This window comes from Pelophylax lessonae (assembly GCF_965119305.1).
Source record: "Pelophylax lessonae genome assembly, chromosome: 12".
Classification (NCBI taxonomy): Eukaryota; Metazoa; Chordata; class Amphibia; order Anura; family Ranidae; genus Pelophylax; species Pelophylax lessonae.
The window spans coordinates 175,879,139-175,905,816 of record NC_138779.1 but is presented as its reverse complement, the minus strand read 5'-3'; the positions used below and the strand labels follow the sequence as shown (position 1 = coordinate 175,905,816).

Below are 26,678 nucleotides of genomic sequence, written 5' to 3'. Positions count from 1 at the left end.
TTCCATACAGAATGGTCCTTGGGCACCAAGTATATGCTTCAAACCCTGGCAGTTGTTTTCAATCTAAGCAATGAAACAGCCAATGACGAGCATTACGTTGTAACTAGGGATGTCATTTAGACCCCTTTCACACATACGGACCGTTTGTCCGTTTTTCATCCATCCGTTAATGGATGAAAAACAGACATCAATGCATTCCTATGGAAAAACGGATGACAACGGATGATCATCCATTTACATCCGTTTTCATTTGCTTCCGTCAATGTCCGTTTTTTTTGAACAGATGAAAGCCCTATTTTTTTTTCCTTTAAAAAAAAGGGAGCAGAAGAAAAATGGATGTAAACTGACAAATGGTCCGTTTTTCACCCGTTTTTGCATTGGTAGTGGATGTAGAAAAAAAATGATGAAAAACGGACGAAAAACAGATAAAAAACGGATGAAAAACTGATGAAAAACTGATGAATACTTCATCCGTTTTGACGCGACTGAACTGATAAAATGAACAGTCCCTTTGCGTGAAAGGGCCCTTAGGGTTCTTTGCAATAGTTCATTAAAAGCTTCTTACTTTTGTCTGTGTATCAAGTAGGTGCATACACTTGTACAACAGTCAATTTAGCATGTTTAATGCCTCGTACACACGCAACGATTGTTGGCCGACCTATCGGCCGTCTTTTGTCCAGTGTTGTTGTGTTGGTTGAAATGTGCTCTAGACTGCACACAAATTTTCTCGGCCAACAACAACCAACGTCAGAAGTGATGCCATGTGCTGGTTAACTTTCTGTGTGTTTTTTCTTCTCTGAGCATGCCCAGTCTTGCTCATCAGATTTTTGTCTGCCGAAATCTGTACTGATTGACGAAAAATCGGCCGTTGTGACGGCCAACAAAAATTTTATAGCATGCACACCAGATTTTGTTCGGCCGAAAAGTCGCAGTCGGTTGTCAGAATCATCATACTAACAAGCCGACAATCGGCCGATCGGACGTTGGCCGAAAATTCACGGCCAACAATCGTTGCGTGTGTACGAGGCTTGAACCGGAACCGTGCAGTAATGATGCGATCGGTCACAGGCTTCCATTATAGCACTAGATACCTCCTTGTTCAGCAAGCATCAGGCCAAGGTTTAATCCACACAGGAGGCAAATCAAATGAAACCTCAATGCACTGTTTAAATGGGAGACTATGTGGGAAATGAGACCTAATGTTGATAAACGTAAAGTTAGGCACTTGAGCACTAAAAATATGAACACACTATACATACTAGGGGGAGCAGAACTGGGGTACTCAATGGTGGAGAAGGATCTGGACGTTCTGGTAGATCATAAGCTTAATAATAACATGCAATGCCAAGCTGCAGTTTCCAAAGCAAGCAAAATACTTTGTATTAAAAAACTTGTAATAAATACAAACATAGGTACAAACTGCTGAGTGAGAGATATAATTTTGCCCCTGTACAAATCATCAGTAAAACTTCATCTAGAATATGCAGCTCAGTTTTGGACACCAGTTCACAAAAAAAATTTGGAACTGAAGAAAGTGCAGAAATGGGCAACCAAACTGATAAGAGGCATGGAGGAGCTCAGATGTCAGGAAATATTAGAGGAACCAAATGTATTATCTCTTAGAGGTGATTAAGGGGGGGGGGGAGGGGTATGATCAATACTAGAGTTGAGCGGACACCTGGATGTTCGGGTTCGACGGGTTCGGCCGAACTTCGCAAAAAAGTTCGAGTTCGGGACCCGAACTTGAACCCGAACCCCATTGAAGTCAATGGGGACCCGAACTTTTGAGCAGTAAAAGGACTCTAAAAAGTAATGGAAAGGGCTAGAGGGCTGCAAATGGCAGCAAAATGTTGTTAAGAGCATGGTAAGTGTTCTGAAAACAAATGTGGATAGGGAAATAACATAAAATACATAAAAATAAAAAAATATAATCTTGGAGGACGAGGTCCATATGAAGTAGGAGGTTGAGGTGGCGGTGGATGTGGCGGTGTAGGTTTATACGTAAAGTTGATCAAGGGAATCTCTGATTGCCTCATGAGGGATAAGGAAGCAAATTGGATCATGCTTTATTGGGATTTGGTTTGCCTTCCTCTGGATCAACTGCAGGTATAGGATTGTATATAAGGTTTTTGTATTTTGTGGGTTGAACTGGATGGTCTTGTGGTTTTTTTTTTTCAACCAAATTAGCTATGTAACTATGAAAAGTCCAGGTCTGTGTTGAGGTCAACTTCAAACATGAAATACAGCCCAAAAACAGAAAATAATTACTGCTCATCTGATTACAAGCTTAAAGTGGTTGTAAAGGCAGAAGGTTTTTTATCTTAATGCATTCTATGCATTAAGATAATAAGTCTTCTGTGTGCAGCAGCCCTCAGTCCCCCTAATACTTACCTAAGCCCATCTCGATCCAGCGATGTTGTAGGAGTGTTTTGGCTGCCCGGGACTTTCCCTCCTCATTGGCTGAGTTGGCAGCACAGCACATTTGGCTCCCGCTGCAGTCAAAGTCAGTCAGCCAATGAGGAGAGAGAGTGGGCAGGGCTGGGCTGTAGGGGCACATATTTTTTCCTGTTTGCATTTCCGGGTGGAAGACACCCACATGCCCACCCTTGGTCCTGCACTGCCCCATTTTTGCCATGCCACACCCCAGCATGGTAAATGGACATTTCATACACTAGCATGATCATACTATTTACAATTGTGATGATTGTTCAACATTGTCATTGACACATGCTTGGATACAGTCCTTGGCTTTAGGTGCTCCCTCTGGTGGTTGCCTTCAGCCTGACTGTGACCTGCGATGCTCTATTAGGGGAGCACCGCTCCCCTGCTGTCCCCTCCTGACCATTCGGGTGGGGTCACCTGTGCATCGGCGTCATGGTCCCGCGATGCACTCAGTACGTCCACTTTGTGGCGTCATGCGTTGTTACCTGCCGCGAGACCATCACCCGGGTGAATGGATGCCTGTGTTTATCGCAGGTGTCCACATATGGCTCCACATGCTGTATGGCAGGCAATTGTCTGCAATCAAAACACCTGAGACATGACGTTGGGGGCGGGACCTATGATGCTTTGCAAGACATTTAAGGTCAGGATGAGTGATCACAGACAGTCCAATCTTTCAACACAGGGTGGATACCAAACAACAGCATTCATTTCTTTATGGTAAGCACACAGCCACTTTGTTTCACAGCATTTTCCATTCACTTTCCACTTCTTTTTCTTCCCTTTTTTCCGCTTTTCTTTCCCTTCTCGTGTCTTTATTGTATCACTTCACAAATACACTCCATGGTGATTTATTTATATTGGTTTTATTCAGTCTTATAACCAATCTTTTCATCCTTATTCCCTTGGGTTACTTTTATCTACCTGGGCACCTTTCTTTACCCTTTGGTTATTTCTTTTCATTCCCTGGTCCATACTCAGGTCTCTGATGCATCCAATACAGTGGCGTAGCGTGGGTTGTCAGTGCCCGGGGCAAGGCAAGTAATTTGCGCCCCCTAACCTGCGGACTTTTAGTACTCCCCGAGTCCCTTCCTACAATAGTACTGACCAGCCTGATTCCTATACTGACCTACCAGTCCACTACGCTAACATACCTGATTACTGTACTGGCCACTACACTGACCTACCTGTCAACGACACTGACCCTTACAAAGACCTACCTGATTCCTACCTGACCACTACACTGCCCACTACACTACACTGCCCACTACACTGCCCACTACACAGAGGACACCACCGCGTCATCGAGCCCTTACAGGGGGCGGGTCAGGGAGGATTGTGAGAGCTTAGAGGAGGCGGGACGGAGGCACATGCAGGGCTGACTTAGAAGACGGCAAGGCAGGCTCCAGAAGCGAGGTGGGGCTCTGCCACTGGCCAGCCCCGCTGTCGCACATGACAATGTTGGCCCAATCACAGGGCGCCGACCGGCCATCGTTTAGCCTGAAGATGGCGGCGGCTGAAGTGACACGCTAGGAAGAATTTTTAAAGTTTGCTAGAGTGACACTGGCGTGGAATGCGCCCCCCCCCAAATGTTGCGCCCGGTACGGCTGCCCCCCCCCCTGCACCCCCCACGCTACGCCACTGATCCAATATATATGACTATTATTTTTTGGCTGCTATCCTACAGGAAGCAACTGCTTACTTACCCACATGTATACTCTTTCATTTAGAGACTGGCCAGGTGTTTGATTGATACACTTACAATACTTTCTCATTGCTCTCCTTGAGTCGATTGCAATGCCTCTGGATCCTGCCCCCTCAGCTCCCATGTTGGGCTATTTAGCCGCCGCTGTATGGATGCACTGGCTTTAAGCACAATCACGCGGCTATATTTGTGAGTATGTTGTCTCCCCACATGGGTTGTATTTTTGAGTATTCATACTCCCAATAGCCACCAACCCTGCATATTTATAATACAATAATAATAATTTCTTTCCAGACCTGCCTGCACACTTACACTCCTGATGAGTGGGCAATATGACCCACGAAACGTGCGTCGAGTTTCCTAAATTTACGTATTGATGTGCATATTGTTACTGTTACGAGACATTTTAATATATTTTTATGACTATGTTCTGCTTTGTGTATGTCAAACATTCATGTTGTATTACTTTGTATATTGGTTCTACACAATAAACCAGATATATTTCAACTTGAGTGTCATGACTATTGGGTCCACCTCATATAAAGTCCCACCGGGCATTTTCTCCTTTTGGAGTGCCAAAGAGGGACCCAAGAAGAGGAGGATCTGGTCTGCTCTGTGTAAAACCACTTCACAGAGCAGGTAAGTATGACATGTTTGTTGTTTTTAACAGAAAAAAAAGAGACTTTAGTATCACTTTACCAGAGAATCTTTCTACTTAGATAGTGAGAACCACTGTAAATACGCTTGGTTCCTTTATGCCCAAAGTAGAAAACAACCTACAGCCTTGTGGCAACTTTACAGACTCTAGAATCTCTCTCTTGTGACTGTACCACAACCACGTTTTTAGACACAGGGACTCCATCTCAAGTTAAGCACCTGTGAGGCTCGGTGACAAAACCCAAAACGCATCCGGAGCACAGTAAAAATCCTGTCCAGGACTACACCCTGAGGCCATTTATTTCATACAGTGTCATAGTGCCTTTGCACTGTGGACCCCTCAGATATCTTTTGGGTTTGGTTAGGTATCTTTGGGTGGATTTGGGGAGTGATTTCACCATTTCTTTACAAGGTGAACTGTGCCATAAATTGTTAGCAGGGTAACGTTTGTACCAATGTACATTCAGGTATGTGAAGAAATTATAATTCCCAGATGCTGCAAAATTTCGGCTTTTAAACTTCCCTGGCATCTACTTTTGCCAAGTCAAAAAAAAAACGTTTATGGAAGTCTCAAAACCAGAAAGGTTTTGCCCACTGTTCAACATTTTGCTCAGAAGGGGTTAAAGCAGAACTTTATCCAAACAACTCAATAAAAATAATGTTCTTTAGCAAGGAACATATATTATACATTAATTATGCTACCAAAATTAGTGCGTGTTGTAAATTGCCTCTGGCATTGTTTCAGTTTTTTCATGTTAAGGGGTTCCATTTTGCTGAAGCCTAGAGCCCCCAAGCAACAGTAAATCGTTAAGCTGTCAGCAGATTGGCCTCTTCATTTTTGGCACAGTGCCAAAAAATAGAGAGCAACTGAGCATGTGAAGGGTGAGAAAGTGTATTAATGGATTTTAATTAGTGCAGGCATTTATTTACAGTTGTGCTCATAAGTTTACCTACCCTGGCAGAATTTACGATTTCTTGGCCATTTTTCAGAGAATATGATATATATATATTTGATAACACAAAAACTTTTCTTTCACTCATGGTTAGTTTTTGGCTGAAGCCATTTATTATCAATCAACCATGTTTACTCTTTTTAAATCATAATGACAACAGAAACTACCCAAATGACCCTGATCAAAAGTTTACATACCCCAGTTCTTAATACTATGTATTGCCCCCTTTAACATCAATGACAGCTTGAAGTCTTTTGTGGTATTTATGGATGAGGCTCTTTGTCTTCTTAGATGGTAAAGCTGCCCATTCTTCCTGGCAAAAAGCCTCCAATTCCTGTAAATTTTTGGGCTGTCTTGAATGAATTGCACGTTTGAGATCTCCCCAGAGTGGCTCAATGATATTGAGGTCAGGAGACTGAAACCGCCACTCCAGAACCTTTACTTTTTGTGTTGTAGCCAATGACAGGTTGACTTGGCCTTGTGTTTAGGATCATTGTCATGCTGGAATGTCCAACTGTGTCCCAAGCGCAGCTTCTGGGCTGATGAATACAAATTTTGCTCCAGTATTTTTTTTATAAAATACTGCATTTACCTTGCCATGAATTCTGACCAAATTTCCTGTGCCTTTGTAGCTCACACATACCTAAAACATCAGCGATCCACCTCCGTGTTTCACAGTAGGAATGGTGTACCTTTCATCATAGGCCTTGTTGACTCCTCTTTAAATGTAGCCTTTATGGTTGCAGCCAAAAAGCTACATTTTGGTCTCATCACTCCAAATGACTTTGTGCCAGAAGGTTTGAGGCTTGTCTTTGTGCTGTTTTGCGTATTGTAAAGCCCCGTACACACGTACCGATGGTCGGCTTACAAATGTTCCTCTTTTCTCCCCGGGATGTCGGTGTCTGCTGAAAAGTGCAAAGACAGCACAAGGACAGCACAAGAATTTTGTCCGCCGACTGCAGAAGTGATGTCATGTAATGGTTAACTTTCCCTGTGTTTTCTATTTTCTGAGCATGCCCAGTCTTGCAAATCTGCGGTCTGTCGGCCGAATTGTGTACTGACAGGCGAACAATCGTCCGTTCTGGTGTCGGCATACAAATATTTTCATGTTTGCACGAAAGACTTTTGTCCGCGGATTGTGCGCAGACATCTGTCGGAGGCACCATACTAACACGCGTACAATCGGCAGATCCTTCGTCCACCGACGTTTGTATGCCGACGATCGGTACGTGTGTACGGGCCTTTAGTGGGATACTTTGTGGCATTTGAGAAGTGTCTTTCTTCTGGTGACTCAACCATGCAGCCCATCTTTTCTTCAAGTGCCTCCTTATTGTGCATCTTGAAACAGCCACACCACATGTTTTCAGAGAGTCCTGTATTTCACCTGAAGTTATTTGTAGGCTTTTCTTTGCATCCCGAACAATTTTCCTGGCAGTTGTGGCTGAAATTTTAGTTGGTCTACCTGACCATGGTTTGGTTTAAAGGAACTCCTCATTTTCCACTTCTTGATTATAATTTGAACACTGATTGGCATTCTCGATTCCTTGAATATCTTTTTATATCCCTTTCCTTTTTTATACAGTTCAACTACCTTTTCCCACAGATCCTTTGACAATTCTTTTGCTTTCCCCATGACTCAGAATCCAGAAACGTCAGTGCAGCAGTGGATGAAAGATGCAAGGGTCTGTCAGGAGACCAGAAACTCATTGACCTTTTATACACACACTATTTACAAGCAAAGAGATCACAGGTGAGGATGAATACCTTTTAATAGCCATTCAAAGCCCTTTGTGTTAACTTGTGTGCATGTTATCAGGCCAAAATCCCCAGGGTATGTAAACTTTTGATCAGAGTAATTTGGGTAGTTTATTTTGTCATTATGATATAAAAAGAGTAAACATAGTTGATTGATAATAAATGGCTTCAGCCAAACATTGACCATGAGTGAAAGATTTTGTGTTATCATTCATATTCTCTGAAAAATGGCCAATAAATCATAAATTCTGCCAGGGTATGTAAACTTATGAGCACAACTGTATACCTGCAAAATGAACCAGCTTGAAGTAATTTATTAGGACTTAATTTTCTGCTTAAAGTTACACTTTAAAGGGGACAGATATCCAAAAAGTGAAGACTTGCTGTCTTATTGGGGGTTTCTAGTATTTAATTGTGGCTAAGCATTACCCTAAAAAATGTACTGTTTGCCTTGAATCACGCATGAGAAGCTGCAGTGTACTTCCTGACATGAGAAGGTGTGTGGCACTCCCGTGCATTCCATGTGAGGTCATTTAAGACATACCTCATAGGGGATATTCCTGAGCACTGTAGTAACAGCTGAGGATATAATTTTGTCCTGATTGTTGTTCTTTTGAGCACCTTGTGGATAGGTATTCATTGCCTTCAGCTTTATTCATTAGATGGATCTGTGCTTCGTCTGCTGCCTGTTGATCACTCCCCTTACCAGTTATTAGCTAACCATTGATCAGTTTATTAGATCACCAGTCATCAGGGGTGTGGTCCCGGTATATTGCGTTTTCGTACTATATAAATCATTAAAAATGAAATATTTTTGTGTTTTCCATAGCTCTTGCTATGTCTCTCAGTATCTTTTATGTGTTTAAATGAGTTTCTATTGTTTTAAAAGTGTGTTTAACCACTTGCTGACTGCTCACAGTATATTTACTGCGGCAGTCAGCCCCTCACCGGCAGAGCGACGTAGGTCTACGTCGCTAGCCTGTGAGGGTCTCAGGAGCGAGCGCGCGTGTGACCGACGGACCCGATCGTCCGCCGGTCACTCACGATCGTCGGTAGAGAGGGAGAAAGTCAGGCGGCTAATGTAAACAAGCCGCTTGTCATTCTCCCCAGTGTATGAATGATGATCATACGGTTCTACTATGAACCGTTGATCACTGTTCATACATCTCAAGCCACAGCCAATCACAGTTAGAATCACGCCCCTAGGGACACACATAGCCCCTCCCTCTCAAAAAAGTTAACCCCTTCACTGCCAGTGTAATTTTACAGTAACAGTGCATATTTATAGCACTGATTACTGTAGAAATGTCACTGGTAACCCAAAAAGTGTCAAAAATGTCAGTCAAGGGTCCGATCTGTCCGCCGCAATGTTGCAGTCCCGCAAAAAAAAAATCGCAGATCGCCGCCATTACGCGTTAAAAAAAAAAAACAACAAAAATGACAAAAATCTTTCCCTTTGTTAGTAACTTTTGCGCAAACCAATCAAAATACGCTTTTTGCAATTTTTTTTACCAAAGATATGTAGCATAAAACAAATTGGCCAAAAATGTTAAAAAAATTTGATTTTTACATTTTTTTGGGGGGAATTTCATATAAAAAAATTTGAAAAATATTGTTATTTTTGCAAAATTGACGCTCTTTTTTTGTTTATAGAGCATGATCAAAAAATCGCACAGGTGATCAAATACCACCAAAAGAAAGCTCTGTTTGTGGGAAAAAAAGGACACCAAATTCGTTTAGGTACGGCGTCGCACGACCGCGCAATTGTCCGTTAAAGTCACACAGTGCCGAATCGCAAAATAGGCCCTGGTCAGGAAGGGGGTAAAATCTCCCGGGGCTTAAGTGGTTAAAGACCTTAAAATGCTTTTACACGTGCAGTGACAGTAAAAAAAACATGCCTACAATGCATTTTAATAGGGTTTTTCTATTTAGCGGATTTTCACTTTTCGCGGCTGGGTCCAGAACGTAACCCCCACAATGGAGGGGGGTTTACTCCCAATGTTAGAGTCACCATTTAAAGATGTGTATATTCCAATCATATCCTTCTTAAGTGCCTCTTCTCCAGGGAGAATAAGTGTAATGCTTGTACCCATTCCTCGTAACTGAGGTCCTCCAGCCCCCTTATTAGTTTTGTTGCCCTTCTCTGGACTTTCTCCAGTTCCAGAACATCCTTCCTGAGGATTGGTGACCAAAACTGGACAGCATATTTAAGATGTGGACAAACCAGAGTTTTGTACTGTAGTAGTAGAATTATGATTTTATCTCTTGAGTAGATACCCCTTTTAATTAATGCTAGCAGTATGCAAACCTTGCTTACTGCAGCTTAGCATTGCTATTGCTGAGTCTATTATCTACTAGGATCCCCGGATAATTTTCCATCCTTGATTTTCCAAGACGTTCTCACAATAGCGTGTTGCTTGTATTCATATTTTGAGTTCTCAAGTGCATTATTTTACATTTTTCTACATTAACCCTAATCTGCCATACAGCTGCCCACCCTTCAAATTTTAACTAGGGCTTCTTGTAAAGTTGCTATATCATGCTGTGAAGTTATTGCCCTGCTTAGAATTGTATCATCAGCAAACACTAAGGCTGAACTATTTATTCCCATCTCTATATAATTTACAAACAAGTTAAACGGAATTATTTCCAGGATAGAGCCCTGGTGTACCCTGCTGACATACATGAGCAGCACTATGGCAACTGCAAATCAATCAGAGGTTAAGATGACAGCTTTCTTGGCTGTAAAGGATAGCAGCGTTTACTGTAGTTCTGCTTTAATTACAACAGCAGGTATTTCTCTTTCGTTCATTGACAGACACAGCTCCTGATCTTCTTAACCATTGGGTTATACTGCCCCCTACAGGAGTAGGACACTAGGCAGAAAAAAAAAGTCTGGCTACGCCTATGGGCAGTCCCAGGGGGTATACTCCCTCTCTCTGCCATAGGCACTCAATATTTTTCTGCCTAGTCAGGAGTAAGGACCTAGTTCCTTGCTGGGATCTCTAGTCCTGGCAATTTTTTTCTTTTTAGATAGAAATTTCTCTCCTGCTTTTTTCCTGTGAGATCTACAATCAACTGCTGGACTGGTCCACAGGCTGGATAATCTAGATCCAGTGGTCACCCCAGTCTGGACAGCAAGCGCACGCAGACCTCAGCTCAACGTTAGGTCAGCCGTGACAGTCCCCCATTTAGATGGCAGGGAGTTCTGTCTGGAGCAAAGCCCGTCTGGTTCCTGGTTTTGGGGTGGACGTGGGCCCCTCCTTGGGACGGTCGGACCCCCGGGTTCCCTTGCTTCCCATCAGGCACCCCCTTCAACCCCACCCCTCCACTTATGCTGGGGCTATTTGGGTGGTCTGGTCCACCTCGTGGGGTGGGGGCATGGGGCAATGCTGGCGATGGGGGGGGGGGGGTGCCAGCAGCGACCAGATGATCAGCTGTGCAGAGAGGGGTTGTACCTGGTGGGGGCTCATTCAAGGGCCCCCCGTTCTGCCCGGGCCTGTCCTTGAGGCCACCATTTTGCTGTAGCCTTGTGTGCTCAACGCATGACAGCCATGTTTCTGTAGCCCAGTTGCCATTTTGCAGGGGCTTGCCATTGAAAATTGGAGCAGCCATGATTGTGAAGCCCTGTGGGTGGCGATTTTTGTGGTGGGAGCCCCTTCTCATTCCCTGGTGCTGACTCCTCGATCTTTTCACTTTCTGATCGCCACACGTGGAGTGCAGATTATCCTGGTGGCTGCAGGTTCCTGTTTCTGCTGGGTGGTGAGTCTGATGGAGTCCTCTCCCTCTCTGCTGAGGATCGCTTGGTGCTTTGTGCCTGGTGACCGGCTGCCAGCATGGTGGGGGCTGTCCCTTTGCAGTGTTTTACACTTTTTCTGGGATCCCCCTGGTGACTCATCGAGTCTTTGGACCACATTTCCTCACCTGATCCCCTCTCTGAGGCTGCGGGGCCCTCCAGGTCCCAACTATTCATCAATGCACTGACGGCGGTCCTGGAGTTCTTTGTGTCCCAAGTTGAGGTGGCTTTCGGTCGACGGGCTAGCAAAAAGCGCCCTCCTCTTCCTTCCCCTGCCTCATCTGTCTCATCAGATCCTGAATCTGATTCAGGCCGCCGTGGACGTGGGTCACCCTGCAACCACGCACCTGGAATCCTCAGATAGTCAGATAGTGAGGACGATTCCTCCACAGCTGCAACTACACACAAAAAGGCGCTGGTGGAAGCACTGATTGTATCTGTGCATGAGACCTTAAAGATGGAGGACGCAGCTGCAGCTGCGATGGAGGCGTAGGTTCCCTTTGGCACTCACAAGCCATCCAGAGCGGCTAAGGTGTTTCCTTTCCCTGCCTATTTTGACAGAATTGTTGCTAAAGAGTGGGGACGACAAAAGTGTCCCCTTGGGGTCACTAAGCGATTTGCTAGGTGATACCCCTATAAAGAAGTCCCTTATTAAGAAGTGGACTGTTCCACCCGTGGTGGACCCTCCAGTCTCCAGATTAAACAAGGTAACCATGATTCCGGTTAAAGAGTTGCCTTTAATGATCAGGCTGACAGGAAGGCGGAGGCTGTGGCCCACGATACGTACACTCTGGCTGGTTCGGCACTGAGGCCAATACTCTGGTGTTGCAAACTCTGACTAAGTGGGCTTTTATGCCATGACCTGGAGGGAGAACAGCTCACCCCTGCCTTTGCTGAGCTGGTGGACCAGCTGGTTCAGGGGCTGCAGTTTCTGTAATGCCTCTTTGGATGCGGCTCCCCTAGTGGCACGTCTCTGTTTTGACATTGGTCCTTCGGCGTGTCTTTTGGCTCAGATGCTGGTCCATGGACCAGACTTCTAAAAAGGCCTTAACTGATCTCCCCTTTCAAGGAGATCGCCTGTTTGGAGCTACCCTGGATGACATAATTAAAGGTCTCACAGGGGGAAAGAGTACCTTTCTTCCGCAGGCTACTAAGGGCAAGGACTCTAGTCGTAGACGTGGGCCCTCCTTCTCGGCTCATAAGAAGTTTTTTCGTCCCTCTGGGTCGACTGACAAGGGCTTGAAGCCTTTCAGGGCCTCCTCTGGAGGATTCAAACGAACCTCGTCTGGCAAGCCGAGAGCGGGCTTCTCCAGACCCACGGACAAGGCTCCTTTAGCATGAAGGTGCACCCTCACCCGTATTGGGGGTGGGGGGGGGCATCTTCACTGGTTTCTGGACCCATGGACTTCCCTGGTACAAGATCCATGGGTCCACAAAGTGATTTGGTCTGGCTACAAGATCAAGTTTCGCTCTTGTCCCGCAGCAAGATTCTTTCCTTCCAACTTGCGCCTGTCACCGGACCACTTACAGGGTCTGTTTGCGGCGGTACAAGACCTGTTACTTCAAGGGGTGAAGGAGACTTCAGAACATTTTCAGGGTTTTTACTCAAACCTGTTTACAGTTCCCAGGAAAGAGGGCAAGGTGCGTCCAATCCTGGACCTCAAGGCGCTAAACTGCTTTGTGCAGGAGCAGAAGTTCAGAATGGAGTCCATTCGCACGTGGGTGGCATCCCTGTATCAGGGGAAATTTCTTGCCTCTATCGACATCAAGGATGCTTACCTTTACATTTAAATATGTGGCGGTCACCAGCACTTCCTCTGCTTTGCAGTCGGAGAGGAGCATTATCAAGTTGGGGCATTACCCTTTGGTCTCGCTTCTGCATCTTGGGTCTTGACAAAAGTGTTGGCTCCGGTGCTAGCATTGTTACGCCAACGGGGGAATCACGGTACTGGGATACTTGGATGACCTTTTTCTGCAAGCGGAGTCTCCTACTGCTCTGGTGGACAACCTGGAAATCCCCATACAAATTCTGAGGGAGTACGACTGGATTCTGAATTTTCAAAAGTCTGCTCTGGTTTCCGTCCACAAAGCTGAACTATCTGGGTCTGACTCTGGATTCAGCCTAAGCCAGAGTGCGCCTTCCTCTAAACAAACTCCAGAAATTGCAGGCTGCAATTTGTCTCCTACTGTCCAGCAGATGGTTATCCCTCTGGACTTGCATGCGGGTGCTGGGCCTTATGGTGTCTAACTTCGAGGTGGTTCAGTTTGCACAGTTCCCTGCAAAGGGAGGTTTTGGCCAAATGGGACAAGAATCCACAGTCTCTGGACAATCAGATCCAGCTGACTCGGGGAACGGAGGAGTCCCTGAAATGGTGGCTTTGTTATCCGGTGCTTCGGCTGGGCAAATCCTTCCTCCCCTTGTATTGGACAGTGGTCACCATGGACGCCAGCCTATCCGTCTGGGGAGGAGTCCATGGCAAAAAATTCTGTTCAGGGAATCTAGACACTGGAAGAGTCTAGACTACCGATCAATGTATTGGAACTCTGAGCAATGTGCCTGGACCATTGGACAGATTGTTTTCAGGGATGTCCAGTGCGCATTCATTGGGACATTGCCATGGCCGTGGCTTATGTCAATCACCAGGGGGGGCACAAGAAGTGTCCTGGCGGCTCTAGAGGTAGCCGGCATTCTAAGGTGGGCAGGACGGTTTGTTACAGCCCTCTCCACCGTACACATTCCCGGGGTGGAAAACTGGCAGGCGGATTTCCTCAGTTGGCAGGCGTTGGACCAAGGGGAGTGGTCCCTTCATCTGGAGTTGTTTCATCAGTTGTGTCTCCAGAGGGGCATCCCCGAGGTGGATCTGTTGGCGTCTCGGCTTAACAGAAAGGTGCAGAGGTTTGTGGCTCGGTCACAGGATCCTCTGGCGGACACCATAGTTGCACTGGTGGCACCGTGGGGTCAGTATCGTCTGATTTACACCTTCCCTCCTCTCAAGCTTCTGCCAAGACTTCTACGCAGGATCGAGGCAGAAGGGATTCCGGTCATTTTAGTGGCTCCGGACTGGGCTTGGTACGCTGATCTGGTTGCCGACATTCCTTGAAAACTCTCAGGGAGGATCTGCTGTCCCAAGGACCAATCTTGCATCATGTTTTATAATCGCTGGCTTTGATGGCTTGGCTGTTGAACTCCAGGTGCTGATGGATAGAGCTCCAAAACAATAAGGTGATACCACCCTTCTCCTGCGCTTAGAATCCAAGCTCCCTGATCACACACCACGGGACTTACAGCTGGCGTCTTGGATAGCTAGGTCTTGCAGCCCAAAAAGGACTGGGGTAGTCCAACAGTTCTACAGGCAAAAAGAAACAAAGAAAGGGCGCATCAACCTAGCGCATTATCCTCAATAATAGGCTTTATTTATGCAACATATAAAATGGCTATTATTGAGGATAATGCGCTAGGTCGATGCACCCTTTCTTTGCTGATGGATAGAGGTTTGTCTGCATCAGTGATTCCAACGCTGGTAATAGCTAGGAAATCTACTTCTAGGAACATCTACCACCGTACGTGGAAGTCATACATTGCGTGGTGTGAGTCTCTTGGGGTTGATCGCACTCTACTTGGGCGCTCAGTGTCTCCTGGGCCTTTCCGTTATCAGGCGTCAGTGACAAAGTTTTGCAAGGCGGCCACCTGGTCGTCGGTGCACACTTTCACAAAGTTCTATTAAGTGGATGTGTTGGCATATGCAGATGCTTCCTTTGGCTGCAAGGTTTTGCAGGCTGATATTTAGAGGAGCTGGTCCTCTTTTAGGGTGTGTTGTTTTTTTCAGGTGAGCTCCAGTTGTTTTGGTTGAGCTCCTGTTTCCCCGGTTGGCTATAGTTAGCCTTGGGAGTTTCTATTTCTCTGTTCCCACCCCTCATGTTTAACACTGCGTTTGGACGTCCCAATGGTTAAGAAGATCAGGAGCTGTGTCTGTCAATGAATGAAAGAGAAAATTGTTTTTTTTACTTACCATAAAATCCTTTTTTCTGATGTTCATTGACGGACACAGCACCCACCCCTCTGTGGAGTTGTAATTCTTCTGACACTTCTTGTAACAAAACTGAGTACCTATAGCAGAGAGAGGAAGTATACCCCCTGGGACTGCCCATAGGCGTAACCAGACTTTTTTTCTGCCTAGTGGCCTACTCCTGTAGGGGACAGTATAACCCAATGGTTAAGAAGATTGGGAGCTGTGTCTGTCAATGAACATCAGAGAAATGCATTTTACGGTAAGTCAAAAATCCAATTTTTCCTGAGATGTGGTTGCCTTGAGGACTTTGCATGCTTGCATCGAAACGCTACGTCTCTATGTACAATAAAGAAAGAAGCAAAGGCAGCAGGCTGAAATTGCACATGACATAAAATATGTATATATGTATTTATAGTATATGCATTTAGAAGACATTTCTAAATGCATAATAAATGCATGTAATGAATTTGATGGTATCATTCAAACTGTGCATTTGCCCTCTGTTTGGATGCATTCAGGTTACTTGCATAAAGAGAAAATATAAATTCACTCAGATTTGATACTCTGAGTGCATCTAAATGTGTAAATGCCACCTTAGCCTCTGTTTGATCTGCAGGTGTCATATCACTGCACATGTAGTCAGAGTTATGACATCAGCCTTTTGATGGTTTGACAGTTTGGTTGAGAGCAGCTGTAACAGTTCTCATTCACAGCATGCCTTGAATAAAACCGTTTGGGAAACAGTTAAATTAATGGGTTTAGTCTTGCTTTAAGGGCAAAAGAAAGCGAAGTGCAGAAGAAAGAGATTAATCTCTCCATCTTTAACTAAAACAACGTGGGAGTTGTATGAATGTAGCCTAAGGGCCCATTCCTACTACCCCCACTCTAAAAAATTGTTTGTCTTAGCATGCAGGCTGGTGTTCATGACAGGCAGTGAGAGGTAGTGCATCATGTGATAAATGTAAGCTTTGTTCAGCACGTCCGCATTGTTTTCACACATCACACCAACTTTATGGTATGAACAAGGTACATAGAAAACAATTGTGTTCTGTGTTCCCTTGCACCGACTGGCATTGAACAAGTGTATTGGCAAATAGGTTGTTTCCCTTAGCTTAGTAAAAGCAGTGAAAATCCACTTTGCAGAGAATACCCAATAACAATGCATAAGAAAAAATATGCTTGCTTGCACATGATTGGGTGACTGAACTCAACATAACGTCACCTCATTCTTTAATGGCATGTTCACACTTGTGCAGTGGAACATTCTTCAGAGAAGGTTCAGCAGACGGTAAGTATGCGCCTCCTCACTACCTGTTTTAACCGGTTGCCGACCGCCGCAAGTACATATACTGCGGCGGTCAGCCCCGGCCAGGCAAAGTGACGTATCGGTACGTCACTAGCCTGGGAGCCAATAGCGGGCAGGCACGCTCCGGCCTCGGCTCGTTCACAGACACCTCCGTGCGTGTGACCGGCGGACCCGATGTCCGCCGGTCACTCGCGATCGTCCACTGTGAAGGGAGAAAGGCAGGCGGCTAATGTAAACAAAGCCGCTTGTCATTCTTCCCTGTGTAAAAGCACTGATCTAACGGTCCTGCTATGTTGGACCGTTGATCTGTGCTGTTACACACACAGCCACATCCCTGCGCAGCTAGAAGCACGCCCCTAGGGACACACTTGACCCCTCCCTCTCCAATAAATGTAACCCCTTCCCTGCCAGTGTCATTTTTACAGTAACAGTGCATATGTATAGCACTGATTACTGTAGTAATGTCACTGGTACCCCCAAAAGTGTCAAAAATGTCAGTCAAGGGTCCGATCTGTCCGCCACAATGTCGCAGTCCCGCAAAAAAAATCGCAGATCGCCGCCATTACTCGTTAAAAAAACAAAACAACAAAAATTACAAAAATCTTTCCCTTAGTTAGTAAACGCAATAACTTTTGCGCAAACCAATCAAAATACGCTTATTGTGATTTTTTTTTACCAAACATAGGGGTAGCAGAAAACAAATTGGCCAAAAATTAAAAAAAAATTTTGATTTGTACATTTTTTTTTGGGGGGGGGGGGGAATTTCATATAAAAATAAAAAATAAAATGTGAAAAATATTGTTATTTTTGCAAAATTGTCGTTCTTTTTTTTATTATAGCGCATGATCAAAAAAACCGCACAGGTGATCAAATACCACCAATAAAAAGCTCTATTTGTGGGAAAAAAAGGACGTCAAATTAGTTTAGGTACAGCGCCGCACGACCGCGCAATTGCCTGTTAAATTCACGCAGTGCCGAATCGCAAAATACCCCCTGGTCAGGAAGGGGGTAAAATCTTCCGGGGCTTAAGTGGTTAACTCCTAAAAACCAGCACCTCTGTGCTGCCACCACATTCATTGCACCCGGTTGTGGCATGTCTAACATTCAATGGAATGGGTCACAATAGGCAGGCAGTACTGCTCGCCAAGCGTAACCATGGAGAGTAATCTTGCTATGCTGTGATGCAAAGTGTAAGCTACATGACCGTAGCATATGTACATCCCCGTCCGCTGCCTTTGCAGCTCAAGGGGTAACGGTTAAATCAGCAGTGCATCTCAGCTGCATATGTTTTTACTGTACCCCCAACTGCAAGTGTAAATGAGAACTTATCTGATTAGAATTTACCTTGCAAAGGGAACAATCTATCTGCCTTTAGTAAATCAACCCCATAGTGACAGATCGGGTCTAAAAAAGCCCAACAGTGGTCCAGTCAGCAAAGGCACCCATTGTCATGTGCTATGGTGGCCATACCTGGATAGAAAATCATTTGAAAATACATTTGATAATATCGTTCGACTTTCGAAATGTTAGTGGGCTCATTTCCATTCTCTAAATGCAAAGTTTTATGCCAAAAAAACAAACAGTCATGTCAGACTTTTGTTGGTTAAATTAACAATTTTCTAAATGTTAGTAGTAAAATCGGTCGGAAACAGTTGTAAAAAATGTACAACGCAACGCATGTGCATGGCAAAATGTAACCACGGAAGCACAAGAAATACAGTTGGCGAGTGGGAGGGCTCAAAAATGTCAATAAACCTTTTCCGCTGATTGTGCAATTGACTGACAAAACAAAAATGCACCGTTTAAGTTATCGATCGATAATATGTTGACAAGTGGGGGGAAATTTTTTGATACAATGATGGTTTTATGGCACACATGTTCAACAGATCTTTAGCAAATACAAACATTTTTTTCGAATGATTTTCTGACCATCTATGGCCAGCTTTAAATTGTAAGTGTCTTGAGGGCAGGGACTGATGTGAATGTACAATATATATGTAAAAGCTGCGTACATTGTAAAAAGATCAGGGTCATGTGGTTTATTGTACAATGAATATTAGAATTATTGTTTTACATTTTGACCCTGGACGTCATCCAACTCATCTGATTCAACACTTGCCTGAGAACCCTGCAGAGGATCTAGGACTGTGCCCCCTGTGGCATCTAAAGAGACCTTTCCCATCCTGCAAGGAGACAGAATATTCTCCAGCTGTGCTCATGGAAGGTTGTATGTATTTACCCTATGGGATATTTCCTTTTGAATTTTTTGTATTTCATGGAGAAACTTTTTTTGAGGTAGTCATTCTGTTTAAGTCATTTACTATACTGTTAGGACTCCCCCCTCTCCCTCCTATTTTTTGCTGTATATTTCAATCACCTCAAGGGTCTGCAATGAGTCTCCTTATCCTGAACTCCTAAGAGCTCCTTGGACCACACCTAGACAGCCTAGGGTTTCCACCTCACCCCTTTAAACCAGGACACACATTAATTACACAAGTTCTGTGGCTGATTAAGGTGGTAATTAAACTCACTTAGTGCCTTATGTGCATTATATTAGCCTCAGAACCTGTGTAATTATTATGTGTCCTGATTTAACCACTTCCCGCCCGCCCTATAGGCAAATGATGGCGGGAAGGTGGTTACATTATCCTGACCGAACTTCATATGACGGCGGCAGTATAATACACTCTGCCTGCCCCCCGGGGTCACTCTGACACACTGCACCCTCCAATCTCGTAGGCTCTTTACCATGTGACCAGCTGTGTCCAATCACAGCTGGTCACATAGTAAATAGGAAGTGCCGTTGATCGGCTTTCCTCAGTTCGTGCCTGACAGGCATGAGTAGAGGAGAGCTGATCTGCGGCTCTCCTGACAGGGGGGGTCTGCACTGGTAATCAGAGCATTGATTGATTGGGGGGGGGAGGGTTGCCATTAGAACCACCAGGGATGCCCACCCATGACCCCAGGGATGCCCACCATGGCCACCAGGGATGACAATTAGGGCTCAGGGAGCCCACCAGTGCCCTCCCCATCAGTGCTGTCTGCCAGTGCCCTACCCATCAGTGCTGTTCACCAGTTCTCATCATTGCCATCTATCAGTTACGCCCACCAGTGCCCATTATTGCCCACCAGTGCCGCCTATCAGTGTCCATCAGTGCCGCCCATCGGTGCCAATCAGTGCCACCTATCAGTGCCCATCAGTGCCACCTATCAGTACCCATCAGTGCCGCCTATCAGTGCCCAGCAGTTCCGCCTATCAGTGCCCAGCAGTGCCGCCTATCAGTGCCACATATCAGTGCTGCATATCAGTGCTGTCTATCCGTGCCGCATATTAGTGTCACCCTATCAGTGCCACCCCATCAGTGCTTCCTCATCAGTACCTGTCAGTGCGGCCTCATCAGTGCAGGAAAAAACGTATCTATTTACAAAATTTTATAACATAAACAAACAAAAAAACATCAAAAAGTTTGAAAAAAAAAGTTTGTTTGTTTAGCAAAAAAAAAAAAAAACCTTGCGGTTATCAAAAATTACATAAATATGGTTTAGGTACAGTGTTGCATGACCGCGCAATTGTCATTCAAAATGCAACAGCGTTAAAAGCTATAAATTGGCCAGGGCGGGAAGGGGGAAATCACCAGGCCATTTATTTCGACGATAATCTTTCCATTTGTGCATTTAAAATATTTTATTAATATTATCCTTCATTATGTAGACATCAAAAAGAGTGCTGCTGGATTCTGCCTTCTTTGTTCTGCTTCAAATGCCACTTTATGCATTGACATACCTCCTTAAATCCCATCTGTCTGGACAGTATTGTCACCTGCTGACTTGGCACTATATACAAACAGCCTAACTCTTCAATAAGACACAGAAGTTGAATCCACTTCTTAAAATGGTTGTAAACCTAATTTATGAAAGTTGAACTAAGCACATCTATCTGTAGTGTTTACTTATCTCTCTCCAAAGCTCAGAGTGTTGTTTTTTTCTGGTGCTCCGTTCCTCTGTTATCAGTCACTTCTGGCAAGTTCTCCGATACATGAGATAACAGTAGCTAAAAAATTTGTGTGGGAGAGAGAGCTTAGGGGGAGATTAGCAGGGAGCTTGTCTGTTTAGAACACAGCTCTGCATGTTCCTTCATTCTCCTGCCCATATGGGGGGGGGGGGGGGGGTTATTTGGCTCCCCAAATCATCACTGACTGTGAAAACTTCAAACTAGACCTCATGCATCTTAGATTCTGTGCTTCTCTACTATTCATCCAGACTCTGGGTCCTTGATTTCCAAATTAAATGCAAAGTTTTGATAATTTGGGGAGCCATGTCGTCTGCTGGTGTTGGTCCACTGTGTTTTATCAAGTCCAAAGTCATCGCAGCCCTCTGCCAGAAAATTCTAGAGCACTTACTGCTTCCCTCTGCTGACCAGCTTTATGGAGATGCTGATTTCATTTTCCAGCAGGACTTGACACCTGCCCACACTGCCAAAAGTACCAATACCTGGTTTAATGATCATAGTATCACTGTGCTTGATTGGCCAGCAAACCGCCTGACCTAAAGCCCATAGATAATCTGTGGGGTATTGTCAAGGAGGAAGATGAGAGACATCAGACCCAACAATGCAGATGAGCTGAAAGCCACTTTCAAAGAAACTCGGGCTTCCATAACACCTCAGCCATGCCACAGGCTGATCACCTCCATGCCACGCCAATTTGATGCAGTAATTCATGTAAAAGGAGCCCTAAACAAGTATTGAGTGCATACTATACTGTTCATGGGCATACTTTTCAGTAAGCCAACATTTCTGTATTAAAAATCTTTTTTTATTGGTCTTATGTAATATTCAAATTTTCTGAGATACTGAATTTTGGGTTTTCATTAGCCGTAAGCCATAATCATCAAAATAAAAAAAAAAAAAGAAATGCTTGAAATATATAAAACTCTGTGTGTAATGCATCTATATAAAATATACAAGTTTCACTTTTTGAATTGAATTACTGAAATAAATTTACTTTTTAATGATATTCTAATTTTATGAGATGCACCCGTGTTAGTGTGATAGTGGAGGTGGAACAGGAGCCTGACCTGGAGCAGTGTTTTGTTTTCTCTGTGCCTATACTAACTAGCCTGTAGAGGAAAAATATGCATACTTACCTGTTCCCTGGGCGCTCAGGTCCAGTCACGTGATCGGCTTTCAGGGGAGAGGAGGGACAGCCGACAACTGATGCCCCATAATAAACATACAGGTGACATCACTGCCCAGGCATCCCAGCCATAGTCAGTGATCTGTCCTCTGCCCTGAATCCGGCCATTGGGGAGATCACGTGACTTGAATGGAGTACCCTGAGAATAGGTAAGTATACACATCTTTCCTCAACAGGCTGGTATAGTACAGGATTTAGAATGAGGGTTCACCTTTTACCAAAAAATAATAAATGTATATTGTTTGCATTTATTATTTTTTTACTCTGCAGCCTGTAAGGCCTTGCATCTGCAATCAGCAGATTGCAGGTGCAATTAGAGGATCCTACAGACTCTCAACACACTGTCTGCCCTGTTGCATTATTTATATAGGATATTCTGTATATGTATGTGTATAGATATAAATATATATATATATATATATATATATATATATATATATTTATATATGTATACACAGATATACATACACATAGTCTTTTTAATGTGAACATAAGTTTGTAGGCTATGGATTATGGCCTAACACAGCTGGTAGGCAAGTTGCACTTTACATATCAAAAGACCTGAGGAGTTACTCACAGGGGGTCATAAAATGTAGATTGGCTTGACAAAAGGTATTTATTGATCAGACTTGAAGGGGTATTCATCAGAAAAAGTGGCTTGTTTACCTGTTAAACACTAATGTGACATTATTGCCAGTCAAGTCTTTTCACAGTGAGATCAAAGAGTATTTTGGGTTGACTCAGCAGAACCCCCCCCTAATGGCAGTCAGTCATTCTTTTACACACCCATTCATACATGAGGATGAGAGCACAGGCTTAGGAATGGGACTCTGATGGCTGCTATTTACTCTGTTGGATTTTTTTCATCTTTTGCAAATACCTTTATTCTTTGCTGAAGCCTCAATAAATGAATCTCTCTGGGAGAACTGGGTCGTTGCAAGAATAAGGCCCCTTTCACACTTATGCAACGCGATTTTACCGCGATTTTGCGGCGCGATTCTGACGCGATTTTGAAAGCAATGGCTATGGCTCAAAACGCAATAAAATCATGGCAAAGTAGTACAGGAACTACTTTGAAGTCGGTGCGACTTCAAAACGCACTGATATGAATGGGGCTCATTGAAAATAATGGAAAACGACTTGTCATGCGATTTTGCGGTCCAAAATCGCGGGACAAGTCGCAATAGTGTGAAAGGGGCCTAACTCACATTATACTAATATTTAATTAATATTACCACTACTAGGATATCACTACATGCCCATACTTCCAATATGAGCAGGCGGCTACTGAATGGCAGGAGGAACCAATGGACTATGAGAGTGCTCACCAGTGCCCTCGCAGTTCATTAAGAACTACAAGCTTGTACTTGTAGTTCAGTCATTCACTGGACTTTATGAATGAATGATGCAACCGTGTGGGTGGAGCCCAGCACTTCTACTCTTTTTTAAATTCTAATAGTGGGTGCGGGAAGAAGATCCTTCGTGCGCTGTCACAGGGAGGGGGGGATCAGGAAGGGGAAGGGGGGATGCAGGACCTGGAACATGCTACATGTTCCAAAGGTGAACTTATCCTTTAGACTGGACTTCTACTTTAAGACCAGTGAAAAAGGGCATTTAGATAAGGAATTTTTTTATCTTACCAGATAGGAGCTGGAGGGGGGAGGCGGAATTAAAAACTGATCTCGGAGTAAAGTATTAATCCATCATCTATGTGTATTAGTTCTCTATTTAATGGAGGGGGTTCCTTTGCCTACTTATTTTTTGCTAATAGGTAGATCTTTTTTCCATCTCATAAAGTTGAGGAGGTAAGAAAACGGTCTTGCCATCCTCCTCAAGGTGTCTTCTACTGACAGTTCAATAAGTGAGTTAGGTGATGTAGGTTTTGACCTTTAATAGGTGTTGTTATCAATTTGGTGAAAGCATAGAAATCAGAATGATTTTCACCATCCAGGCACCGAACAGTGCTCAGAGCTCCTCCTGTGCTTACACCAAATAGATAACAGCACCTACTAAAGGTCAAAACCTACATCACCTAACTTACTTATTGAACTGACAGTAGAAGACACCCTGATGAGGATGGCAAGACCGTTTTCATACCTCCTCAACTTTATGAGATGGAAAAAAGATCTATCTATTAGCAAAAAATAAGTAGGCAAAGGAACCCCCTTTGTTACATAGAGAACTAATACACATAGATGATGGATTAAGGCTTTACTCCGAGATCTCAGATAGGAGCTGGAGGGGGAGGCGGAATTAAAAACTGATCTCGGAGTAAAGCTTTAATCCATCATCTATGTGTATTAGTTCTCTATTTAATGGAGGGGGTTCCTTTGCCTAATTATCTTTTGCTAATAGGTAGATCTTTCTTCCATCTCATAAAGTTGAGGAGGTATGAAAACGATCTTGCCATCCTCCTCAAGGTGTCTTCTACTGACAGTTCAATAAGTGAGTTAGGTGATGTAGGTTTTGACCTTTAATAGGTGTCAATCTTAATAAGGTTATCAATTTGGTGAAAGCATAGTAATCAGAATGATTTTCACCATCCAGGCACCGAACAGTGCTCAGAGCTTCTCCTGTGCTTACACCAAATTGATAACAGCACCTATTAAAGGTCAAAATCTACATCAACTAACTCACTTCTTGAACTGACAGTAGAAGACACCCTGAGGAGGGTGGCAAGATAATTTTCATAACTCCTCAACTTTATGAGATGGAAAAAAGATCCATCTATTAGCAAAAAATAAGTAGGCAAAGGAACCCCCTCCGTTACATACAGTGTTGGGGTAGTTACTCAAAAAATGTAACTAGTTACTAGTTACTTCTGTAAATTGTAATGAGATTACTTTACTAGTTACTGCATTTGAAAAGTAACTTCACTACTTATTACTTTACTTTACTCTTTCTTAATTGACCGTGTAGAAGAAGATACATGACACTCTTTCTGCATAGAGTTTATTGTATAAACACAGGCTTTAGGAAACATGAGAACAAAACCTGAAAAAACAGAATAAAACATAAAGTGCAACAAAAAGTCATAAACTTCATCCCTCTCTATTCTTCGAAATAATGATTGTATCGCACGGCTTGGGTAACGCAGGAAAGCGCGTTCCTATAGCCTAGTAAAGTAGTGTAGTTACTTCCTATAGCCTAGTAAAGTAGTGTAGTTACCTCCTATAGCCTAGTAAAGTAGTGTAGTTACTTCCTATAGCCTAGTAAAGTAGTGTAGTTACTTCCTATAGCCTAGTAAAGTAGTGTAGTTACTTCCTATAGCCTAGTAAAGAAGTGTAGTTACCAATATTAGTATTGTAACTAGTTACTTTACTTAGTTACCAAAAAAAGTAATGTAGTTACTGTAATTAGTTACTTTGTAACTAGTTACCCCCAACACTGGTTACATAGAGAACTAATACACATAGATGATGGATTAAAGCTTTACTCCGAGATCTCAGAGTAAAGCTTTAATCCATCATCTATGTGTATTAGTTCTCTATGTAACGGAGGGGGTTCCTTTGCCTACTTATTTTTTGCTAATATAGATCTTTTTTCCATCTCATAAAGTTGAGGAGGTATAAAACAATCTTGCCACCCTCCTCGGGGTGTCTTCTACTGACAGTTCAAAAAGTGAGTTAGTTGATGTAGATTTTAGCCTTTAATAGGTGCTGTTATCAATTTGGTGTAAGCACAGTCATCAGAATAATTTTCACCATCCAGGCACCGAACAGTGCTGAGAGCTTCTGTCTACTTGTAATGTTCCGTTATGGAGCCAGAGATTTTATTCAAAAAAAAAAAAGTAGAAGTGCTTCATTGTGTACTGCAGATCTATCAGGACTGGATACGTGACCAGAAGTCTATAGCAGGTTGCTCTTTCTTTACATGTGCCATTCACTTTAAATTCCTCCAGTTATTTCATCCCTTTGTGGATTAATACAAAAAGTTGAACTGTCTTACCTTACTGGATGCTGTTGTTGATGCTGTTCCCTCCACTCACAGCCTGTTAATTATTGTGCAGCATATAACTTTATTATCACAAATGCATTCAGCATGCAGGAAAACTCCACCTATATCCGTTTCAACCAAAAAAAAAAAAACCCCACAGAATTAACCACTCAGAAACTGAAACTAACTTGCATAACATCCTTTATGTGTACAGCTACCAGAAACGAAGGGTGCTGTTGCAACATTCTACATATGCGCTGATAAGATAATTTTCCTAGCTCTTCTGCCAGTTTGCATGACTTATAGTCCTAAATTCTGGGGAAATGTAAAGTATTGCTGGTTCAGCAAGGTTAAAGGATTGTTCACATTGTTTAATTTTCTTTTTTGCAATCATTTTTATAGTGGAATATTGATTAAAAACCCTTGACGTAAATTTAAACGAAAACAAATGTTTGAAAATGTTATTCACTATATTTAAGTTAATGGTTAATTTGATATGTATTGATGAAGAGTGGGGTGCTCATCTAATATTCAATATAAACAAAATATAGTCAGAATAAACGGGCACCCCTCTAAATATTTTGGAAAGTTGAATTATTTAATTCTGTTTTTCTTTTGGAATGATATGTTGATTGTTCTTTTTTTATGCACATTTTGAAATAAAAAGAGTTAAAAAAAAAAGAAAAGAAAATGTTATTCACATGAAATCACAAAGGTTAGGCTTGTTAGTACAAAACTATAAGGCTACGTTCACACGGGTGTATGAATTTATGCTCCAAACATGCTACCAGAAAAAGGCAGAAAAAAACGCCTCTAAAGTTGTGTATGTAAACACGTTTATGCACGACTATGGCATTCAGAAACTTTTGAGAGTCAACTCTTTCTATTGGCTACAAAATGAATTTATTATAGCCACTGGAATA

At 43.4% G+C, this 26,678-nt stretch overlaps 1 protein-coding gene across 2 annotated transcripts in view; it reads right to left on the bottom strand.

The window, feature by feature from the left end:
• LOC309567712 (galactoside alpha-(1,2)-fucosyltransferase 2-like) overlaps window positions 1-26,678 on the bottom strand; it is a 312,387-nt gene that overhangs the window by 158,024 nt on the left and 127,685 nt on the right. Inside the window, exon 1 of one of the 2 annotated variants that reach the window (XM_082273152.1) lies at window positions 25,768-25,878. The exons of the other annotated variant lie outside the window; for it this stretch is intronic. The gene's annotated coding sequence lies outside the window, so the exon portion shown is untranslated. Of the gene's footprint in view, window positions 1-25,767; window positions 25,879-26,678 lie in introns of those variants that run through there. 2 annotated transcript variants of the gene reach the window in all.